The sequence below is a fragment of the Stigmatopora nigra genome, chromosome 11, assembly GCF_051989575.1.
Source record: "Stigmatopora nigra isolate UIUO_SnigA chromosome 11, RoL_Snig_1.1, whole genome shotgun sequence".
NCBI classification, from domain to species: Eukaryota; Metazoa; Chordata; class Actinopteri; order Syngnathiformes; family Syngnathidae; genus Stigmatopora; species Stigmatopora nigra.
This window is the reverse complement of record NC_135518.1, coordinates 1394169-1405055: the sequence shown is the minus strand read 5'-3', so window position 1 is coordinate 1405055 and position 10887 is coordinate 1394169.

Sequence of the window (10887 nt, the reverse complement as noted above, 5' to 3'; positions counted from 1 at the left end):
TCTGTGGCTCTCCATTTAACCACCCATTCCACTGTCCCCCCCACCCCTCCTCTCCCTCGCTCGCTCTCTTTTTGGAACAATACGATACTGATTATAAAATCTTCCATCACAAAGCTGTCCCCAGTCATCTTAAAGCCTGACTGTTGGATGAACGACATTGTGATCTCAATGCTGCCGAGAACTGTGGTACTTGTGTGTGCGTATGTCTCATTTTTTCTATTCCTATTGTGTTTTTGATTGGCAGGCCACCGAGACATAATCTATCAATAAAAGATCAAGGTTGAAAATAAGTTGGGCTTGAGTCAAGGGAAGTCCTATGTCTCGACAAGGGGGGGGGGGTGGCCTTGCTACAACAGCACTAAGGGGCTTATGGATTAAATCTATATGCTACATATCCATTTCAAAAGATACATTTTGATTTTATTGAATTAAGTAAGATATCATTCCACGATATGGAATTCCAGAAACTATCTATAGTGATAATGGCACCCATTTTGTTAACAAAATAATTGAAGAAATGGGCACTAGGTTTCATATTTCGTTGCAAAATTATTGCGCCTACCATCCACAATTGGCGGACCTTATGTCCCGTCACGTAGTGCGACGCGATCAAGAGGAAGGTAAACCCATGTGCGGAGAACGCCGAAGGAAAAGGGGAGGCTGTTGCGTTGCATTTGTTGGCTTGAAAACTTACTAATACAGAAATGAAACATGCAGCGTGGTGTGGTGTCAAGAGAACGGCATGACAAACGTGGAAACTCAGGGGAACAAATCAGTCAATCCGACGACGATCAACAAAACTCATAATGCTTAAATAGCCAGGAAAACATAATCACCTCATTGCCACGGCTGATAACAATCATGACATCATGCTAGGAGGGGCAACCGAGCCACTCCTGACAGTACCTCCCCTCTAAGGGACGGATCCTAGACGTCCCAAGGTCAATTCTAACATGAGAAACGAGAACAAGCAGGGAGGGTGGGTGGGACACCTAGCACTGTCCGGGAGTCGTCCACACCAACCCATGAACAGACGAGGTCGATCCGGCGGGCGTCCGTGCCAGTCTGAAACAAGACGAGGCAGTAGTCGGTCCAGCGGGCGTCCGTGCCAGTCTGAAACAAGACGAGGCAGTAGTCGGTCCAGCGGGCGTCCGTGCCGGCCAGAAACGAGACGAGGCAGTGGCAGGTCTGACGGGTGTCCGCGCCGGTCAGAAATGAGACCAGGCAGTGGTCGGTCCGGCGGGTGTCCGTGCCGGCCAGAAACGAGACGGGGCAGTGGCAAGTCTGGCGGGCGTCCGCGCCGGCCAAGAACGTGACGAGACAGTGGTCAGTCCGGCGGGCGTCCGTGCCAGTCTGAAACAAGACGAGGCAGTAGTCGGTCCAGCGGGCGTCCGTGCCAGTCTGAAACAAGACGAGGCAGTAGTCGGTCCAGCGGGCGTCCGTGCCGGCCAGAAACGAGACGAGGCAGTGGCAGGTCTGACGGGTGTCCGCGCCGGTCAGAAATGAGACCAGGCAGTGGTCGGTCCGGCGGGTGTCCGTGCCGGCCAGAAACGAGACGGGACAGTGGTCAGTCCGGCGGGCGTCCGCGCCGGCCAGAAATGAGACGAGGGAGTGGCAGGTCTGCCGGTTGTCCGCGCCGGTCAGAAACGAGACGGGGCAGTGGTCGGTCCGGCGGGCGTCCGCGCCGGCCAGAAACGAGACGAGGCTGTGGTTTACCCGGCGGGCGTCCGCGCTGGTCAGGAACGAGACGAGGCAATGGCAGGTCCGGCGGAAGTCCGCGCCGGCCGATGACAAGGCGTAAGAGTGGCCGGTCTGGCAGGCGTCCCAGCTGGTCCTTTGACTCTTGGCCAAGCCGCCTGCCTTTAGGAGACACCAGAAGTTTAGTACGGTCGGGCACCTTACCCTGGTTGCTCGGGGGGTCGCCAACTCCCTCGTCCCGGGAAACCGGAGCATTGCTTCTCTCGTCGTCGCCGACCCGTCTTTCAGGGGCACCGACGCCTTGCCACTCTCGACATCACCGGACCCGTCCTCCAGGGGCACCGGCGCATTGCCACTCTCGACGTCGCCGGCCCCTTCTTCCAGGGGCACCGGCGAATTACCACTCTTGACGTCACCGGCCCCGTCCTCCAGGGGCAACGGCGGATTGCCACTCTCGACGTCGCCGGCCCCATCTTCCAGGGGCGCCGGAGCATTGTCGCCACTTCTGGGCGGGCAGGAGCTGGACGGGCAGGCACTGGACGGGCAGGCGCTGGGCAGAGTCGCGTAGCGCGACGCGATCGGGGGAAGGTAAACCCATGTGCGGAGAACGCCGAAGGAAAAGGGGAGGCTGTTGCGTTGCATTTGTTGCTTGGTTTAATTAACGGGAAAAATCTTTTAACATAAACTACTTGGCTTGAAAACTTACTAATACAGAAATGAAACATGCAGCGTGGCGTGGCGTCAAGAGAACGGCATGACAAACGTGGAAACTCAGGGGAACAAATCAGTCAATCCGACGTCAATCAACAAAACTCATAATGCTTAAATAGCCAGGAAAACATAATCACCTAATTGCCACGGCTGATAACAGTCATGACATCATGCCAGGACGGGCAACCGAGCCACTCCTGACACCTTATATGAAGTCCTGTTTGGTAGACCTTACAGATTGCTATTATTCACTACACAATGACAATTGAATGATGAGGCAAATCTAGCAGAAAAAAACACACCCAATTTAAGATATTAGAGGGAGATTTTGCTTCTCAACAGGAAACGGACGAAGTGACGGTGATTCTTGGAGACTGGGTGCTGATACGCAGCATAAAGAAGAGCAATGCAAAGTGGAAGGGTCCTTGTTACTTAAAGGGGACACGGATGCACCTTTCCCACAGTAAGAAGGTTGTCTAAATTGAAACGTGTCAAGAGGAAAAATCCCTAAACAAAGACAAAAAGTCATGTTGAAAACAATTATTGCTTTTGGGGCAATGAGATTAATGATGATTGTGATTCTATTCCTTTCCACAGTAGGGTTGTTTTCTCCAGTTGGAGAAAAAGGCGGAGGCGTTTCAATTGGGGGGGGGGGGGGGCTCAAGCTAGCAACATTCACATTTACATTTGATTAACATTACCTACTAAATCAAATTTCCAGACATGCATTCGAGATTGAAAATATATATTTGGACTCGGCAACGTCCCGGTTGCCATACAAGGGATCAATCTATGGTGGGAAATGTGTGGGACATAACAGCCCAAAATTGGAGATTGGGAAAAGCCTTGTTGCAGAAATTGGTCAAGAATGGAAAGCTTGGACTGACACATTAACTTGTGAAATTTATTTCTGAAACAGGGATTTCCCAAATGGGGGATAATTGGGTGCTGTTAATGGAGTGTAAAGAAGTGGGGCAAGCATTATGTGGAGCTACTTTGGTAAAAGGGTGGTATCAATTGAAACATTGAGGGGACGGGTAAGATAAACTTTCTGACTTAATAAGATACGGGAAACACCAATATTGATTGGAAAGATTATTGCTCAACAAGCAATACCATAAAACTATAGGGAACTCTTTTATATTGGGTTTCACGTCTCCATATGGTTTCAATTGAGACTAAACCATCTTATAAAGGATTAGAACAAACTACCAGACAAGGGAAAATTCGATCGGATCTAACAATTCCCTCAATCAACATTCTTTTGGGGAACAGTGTTTTTACAAATGAAAAACGTGTCCTACTTGAACAGAAAAATATTGAAACAGTGTCTATCCTGTTACGCAGGAAATAGGAAGTCATTTTTTCCACTGTTTAATCATTTTACCTGCTTAAACCTTACAGGGCATGGTCTGAAGCTGGGGGCGATAAATGAGACGTGGTGTACCGGCGTTCTAAAACAAACTGCACCCCTGATACCACGTTCTGGCCTATGGTGGTGGTGTGGTGGAGAAAAATTATACGAGTCCTGCCGAAACGCGGCAGGACTAGGTACTTTGGTCTCACTGCTCTTACCGGTGTCTCTTTTTCCATCTACAGTGGAGGAGATACAATTGGCTGCTCAGAAATCTGGTGTGGTGAAGCGTCCCTCCCGACATCGTGGAGCGGCATGGAGGGAAGGGGATCCAACATACATTGATGCGATTGGCCTCCCCCGGGGCGTCCAAGATGAGTATAAGCTGGCTAATCAGATCGCAGCAGAATGGAAGTCCAAAAACAAAAATGTGGATGAGATAAATTACCTGCATTACAATGTCCAAAACCTTGGAAATTATACTGAACAGGGATTCGTGGCCATAAAGGAGTGACGGGCAGCTACCAGTCTGATGGCGTTCCAGGATCGCATAGCGGTGGAGATGCTCCTTACGGGGCAAGGGGGCGTGTGTGCAAAATGTTTGGAAAACAATGGGTCCCTAACCAGGGTCATTAGTGGCCTGCAGACCCTAAAACCGCAATATGCAAAAGCAGTCTGGAGTAGAACTGTCCGCTTAACAGACTGGGGGTATAAGACCTTTGGAAAATGTAAGGCTTTGGCCAAATCTGTTGTGTTCTGTAGCCATATATGCTACTACCTTGACATTGTATGGGTGTTGTCTTATCCTCTGTTTGCGCTCCTTGTTAAGCCGACTTATAACTACTGCAATTGCCCCTACAAATTCTAAATTACACTAATTATATCTCTGCTTATGAAACATACCGGGGAAAACAGTGAGGTCCAGGAGTACGGTAATTCCGAGGACCAATTGGACGAATATGATTATTTTCTTTCTCTTTCAGTTCAGCCACGGGAGTAAGGAGTAGGCGGGAAAAAAATCGCAGTCACCCGAAATTACCATTTCGTGATTACTAAGAAATTATCAATAACATACATATTATAAAAACGGGGGAATGTTGGGTTTATTCTGTATCACTATTATACATATATTTGTAGTAATTCATTTCTTTGTTAAATCATTAAATCATTCTTTCTATTGTTCAGCTCGAGGTCAGAAAGAGCCACCTGGTCCACTCGCACGTGGACTTCTTATCCAAGGGTTGTTTATGCTACATCTCACCCAGTATCGGGCGGGCAAGGACTCAGGATATCTGCCACTTCCATAACAGTCGCGACACACTTCGGGCTTCTTTATGTAATTGTTATATGATTGTTATGTCAAATGAAGGCGTGATTGATTTTATCCAAATGCCTTAAAACAATTACAAGGTTATTGATTAATCCAACATGCGTAAGCAAAAACAACATCTGCACTTATAATAACAATTAAGGTATTTAACAATAATAAAAAGAGAAAACTGAAAACAAACTTCATTTGAAATTAAACATTTGGAATAACAATTACATAAAGAAGCGCGAAGTGCGTCACGAAGTAGGAACATTATGCAAGTGTTCCTGGAAGTGATTGCTATCCATCTGATGGTGGCAAGAGTCCTTGAAGACTCTTCGCTGGAAACCCAGATAAACAGTCCTCGGAGCCCGGGACTGGGTGAGATGTCAGATTAACAGTCCTTGTGAGAGGACTAGGTGACTGGTTAAGACGCCGAGTTCTCTTCGGATAGTTTGAAGAATGATTTAAAACAAAATGATTAAATACACACCTATATATAATTGTATTACAGAATAAACCCAACACCTTGCAAAATCAATCAAGCACACGCTACCATTTTATTTTCTGTTTTTTGATGAATAACATTGCCCGCTTATTCAATTCATTTCTACCAGTAATTTTATTTAAAGAATTCAGTGACAACAAATGGTGGTCAAAAGGAATTTGTTGTTTTGGGAGGCTCCAAGCATAAGTAAAGCAGGCTGCAATAATGTTATCAGGACAAATTCAAAATAAAAAACGGATAGAGGAAATGCATTTATGTTTTAGAGGGTTTTGTAAGTTCTACGTGGGTTTCTTCCTGGTATTCCGGTTTCCTCCCACATTCCAAAAACATGCAGGGTGGGCTGATTGAAACACTCTAAATTGCCCGGAGGTATGGGTGTGAGGTTGCATGGTTGTCCGTCTCCTTGTGCCCTGCGATCGGCTGGCCATCGAATCAGGGTGTCCCCCGCCTCTGACCTGGAGTCAGCTGGGATAGGCTCCAGCACCCCCCGCGACCCTAATGAGGATAAAGCGGTTCAGAAAATGAGATGAGAAAAATTAATTGCCCACCATTGGTTTAAAAGATTGTAGTAAAAATAAAATTTATAAACCCACTTCAGGAACCAATTAGTTAAGTTGAGGTATCATCCTTGGTAATAGGAACAAATTCATCAAAAGGACATTACAGCATCTTGAATGAAAGAGGCAGAATGAAATGTTATTTCATCAACATGAGATTGCACATTCAATTGAGATATGAGAAGTTAATTGGTTTCTATCACTTCTTTTTGACCTTTCACTTCTTATATTATGAGCCTGGTTGTCATTTCTGTTTTCTTTTATTCCTGTCTGCACTTTTCTCATGCACTTTGTCTTTTTACACAAACTCACACTCCGGCCAGACTGTGAATAAATCATAGTAAAAGGTTCCTGAAATATGCATTGAGCCCAGACAAAAGATGTGTATACCTCCCAATCAACCATACGCACACACGCATGTGCACGCACACACGCACACAGACACGCACACAGAGGCTCACACGCACACACATACAACAAACACTCCCATTCCCTAACACACAAAAACTTAAAAAGATCAGGTTCATTAAATATTTGTTCTGTGAGTCAAAGAAGTAGCAGTGATAAAAGTTTCTTCCCTCAGTAGTTGCTGTGTTTCATTTTTGAAAGAGACAACTGGTTAAGTTTCAAGTGTAAGGAAACCAAAATTGTAAAAGTATAGATGAAATTCTGCTAAAGATAAGGTGGTGGCCAAGTGACAAGCGCAATTGGCTGGTGACCAATTCCGGCTTTCACTTGCCTGGTGTCCATAAAGCTGGGGTAGCCTAAGCACCCCACGCATTGTGAAGATTAGCGGTGCGGTAAATACTGTGTCCTCCTTGTGGTTGGGAAATGTGCTTGTAGCTAGTAGTAAGATTTGCTTAAAAAATTTAACCTAATCAATTTAAGGCTTTTTAATAAGCTGATTAGGAATAATTCCATTTCATTTGCCCATGCCCGTCCTCAAGCATGTTTCAAACTAATTCCAGAAAGGCCAGAATGGATGCAGGTTTTCGTTCCAACCCACCAAGACGACACTTTTTCGCCAATCTGTTCCACTAAATACTGTAATAAGTTGATTGCAGTCAGGTGCTGCTTCTTCTAGCAGACTCCTCAATGGCCTAAAGGTCTGTGCTGTTTCATGCATCCTCTTGGCCCTTTAAGGTATCAATTTTACAACTGTGTCCAAGACCAACCAATGTGAAGGGAATGCTCTCATTTGTAGTACACGGATACTCTATGGCAGTGGTCTCAAACCGGTCCTCAAAGGGCCGCAGTGGGTGCAGGTTTTCATTCCAACTCAACAAGGATACCTTTTGCAAGTGCAATCAGTTAATTAGAGTCAGGTGCTACTTATTTTGTAAAATGTCGGCACTGGATCGGTTGGAACAAAAACCACGACCCACTGTGGCCCTATGTGGAACCGGTTTGAGACCACTGCTCTATGGGATTTAGCCCTGACTTTGCTGTTAGGACTACATCAAATGTATGTATGGATGGATGTATGTATGTACGTATGTACGTATGTACGTTTGTACGTATGTACGTTTGTACGTATGTACGTAGGTACATATGTACGTATGTACGTATCTACGTAGGTACATATGTACGTATGTACGTATGTATGTATATATTGTGGAATGTGGCCAACTCGCTTTGGAAATGTTTGTTCGACTCCCGCAATATAAGATAGGCTGCAGCAGTTTGTGTGAGCTTAAAAATATTGTGTTTGCATACAACTTAAACCTGCACATGTCTAACCATATTAGCCCAAAGTTTTGTTTACATAAACTCTGTCATACATCACTGTTTTAGGAATGTTACCCTGTCTTCCTATTTTAAAATTGACCCAGTGTTCATTCAGAGAGAATTGCGAGGACGACAGATTGTGAGCAGTTCACAGCTGTTTGAGCGTTCACCCCCATCCTGCAGTCCGGTAATAAACCTATTTCCTATGTAAATTGATCTCACTCTTTCTGAATCTACTCCTGAAGTTGTATTTTCAGATCTATCAGGACGCATGATGATAAAAACAACCCAGTGCTTTATCCACACTAGGAAAAAAAATCTTCAGGATTCCCTGACGATGAACGGCGGTATAAGTACATAAGAGAGAATCTCGAAATATGGATAGTGGTTGTTGTGAGATGGCCAATAAGAGACCCGTAGAGTGTAGCAAGTTTAGTAGTTTAGTATTGTCCCAGTTCAGGCTTTTGTGTTTAAAAAAAAATCTGACAGTGGTGGTGCGTTTTTGGCATTCTGTCCAATATTTTCATAGCTTGCTCATAGATGGTTTCAATTGGTTTTGGTGTTGCTTTGCAGTCCGATGACCAACTTGTTCGGCAGTAAGTCATGTGTGATATGATCGATGTGTCAAAATATATTTTTTCTGACTCAGGCGTTAGATTGTTTCGAATTAATCTGAAATTGGACAAATTGTGTTGTGTAAGTAGGCTCAAAATGACTCTGTTATGCAGTTATATAAGCGATTAACTTTCTTATGACATTGTCACAAATGATCTGCAATCCAGCAGACAATCCTTTTGATAAATGCAGTATCTCAGAAATACCATGTGCGATTATTTTTCTTAAGATCTTTTCTTCAAAGTACTTAATAACTTGAGTGCTTAATTCGTTTTGGGCCCGAGCTCGTATGCCGATTTACTCGTATCAAATCAACGTGTCCCATAGACATGAACTAAATATAAATTGATTCGTTCCTACCCTCTGAAAAAAAAACACAAAAAAGTTATTACAATTGAAAAACATAATTGTATTGGTTGTTATTCACCATCTACTAACAGAGTAACAAATACCTTGTGGGTATGATGTTTAATACTAAGATGACAGACGTGGTACAGTGTTCCCTCGCTACTTCGCGCTTCAGCTATCGCGGACTCAGAGCTTCGCAGATTTTTTTCAGGAAAAAAATAAATAAAAAATTAAAAGATATTACGTTAAAATTATAAATTACATCATTTAACAAGAGGTGGAAACAAAATATTCAATAAAAATTAGTAAATGCATCAAAAAAAGGCCAAAGAAATGGTCAATAACATGGTGAGAGTTCAGGAATCGCATTGATGAGGTCATGGCTGTTTACAGGCGCATCTTCACCGCCCAAAAGAACAATGTTCACAACTCCCGATAACGATGTTTCTTAAGTGCAAAAAACTGCAGAAGATCCTCCATACGGACTACTATGATGTTTTTGCTTGGTCGTGCTTTTGTGCACGTGTTAGACGTTTCTTTAAGCAATTTTGAAGGGGCACCCCTACTTCGCGGAAATGCACTTATTGCCGGGGGTCCCGGTCCCCATTAACTGCGATAAGCGAGGGAACACTGTATAGAGGTTCACTGACCTGACTTCAGAGTGCAGGTGCGGGCTAAATTCCTGCTGGTGCTGGTATGATTGGTAGTGCGGATAGTCATTTGTCTCTCTGTGTCCCCAATGACTGACAGGCAACCTGTCAAGGGTGTAGTCTGCCTTTCGCCCAAAAGACAGCCGGGTTAGGCTCCAGCAACCCTCACAACCCTTTCTCGGATATACGGTGTGGGATAGACTTAGCCAACTGGCTTAATAATTGATTGTTCATGTCGAGCCAGGTGGCCAAACTGGTTTTCCAATTGCTTGTTAAGACAATGGAATGTAGGAAAGGCCAAACTAGCTGGCCTTGCAATTGTTTGTTTAGATCGTAGAGTGTAAGGTAGATTGGCGAACTTGATTTAATTATTGTTTGTTAAGATCATGAAATGCAAGATAGTCCAACTAGCTGGCCTTGCAATTATTTGTTTAGATCGTAGAGTGTAAAGTAGACTGCCCAACTTGAACTTATTATTGTTTGTTAAGATCGCGAAATGCAAGATAGTCCAACTAGCTGACCTTGCAATTGTTTGTTCGAATCACCCAATGTAAGATAGGCTACGGCATTTTGTGTGAGCGATAAAAAATATCATGTTTGTATACAACTTAGCCCTGCAAATGTCTAACCATATCAGCCTAAAGTTTGTTTACATAAACTTTATCCTACCTCACTGTCTTAGAAATATTGTCCTCTTCTTGCTATATAAAGACGGACACACTGTTCATTCTGAGAGAGTTGCAGGAACATCGTGCTGAACAGGAAGTACTCCACTGTTAGAGCTCTTACTCTCCATTCTGCAGTCCGGTAATAAACCTATTTCCTATTGAAATTGTTCTCACTCTTTCTTAACCTGCGGATGAAGTTGTATTCTCAGACCTATCAACGGTATGGAAGATGGCACACAATATTCAGTAAAACGTGGGGTGTGCGCAGGGAGAGGGAGAGGGAGAGGGAGATAGATAGATAGATAGATAGATAGATAGATAGATAGATAGATAGATAGATAGATAGATAGATAGATAGATAGATAGATAGATAGATAGATAGATAGATAGATAGATAGATAGATAGATAGATAGATAGATAGATAGATAGATAGATAGATAGATAGATAGATAGATAGATAGATAGATAGATAGATAGATAGATAGATAGATAGATAGATAGATAGATAGATAGATAGATAGATAGATAGATAGATAGATAGATAGATAGATAGATAGATAGATAGATAGATAGATAGATAGATAGATAGATAGATAGATAGATAGATAGATAGATAGATAGATAGATAGATAGATAGATAGATAGATAGATAGATAGATAGATAGATAGATAGATAGATAGATAGATAGATAGATAGATAGATAGATAGATAGATAGATAGATAGATAGATAGATAGATA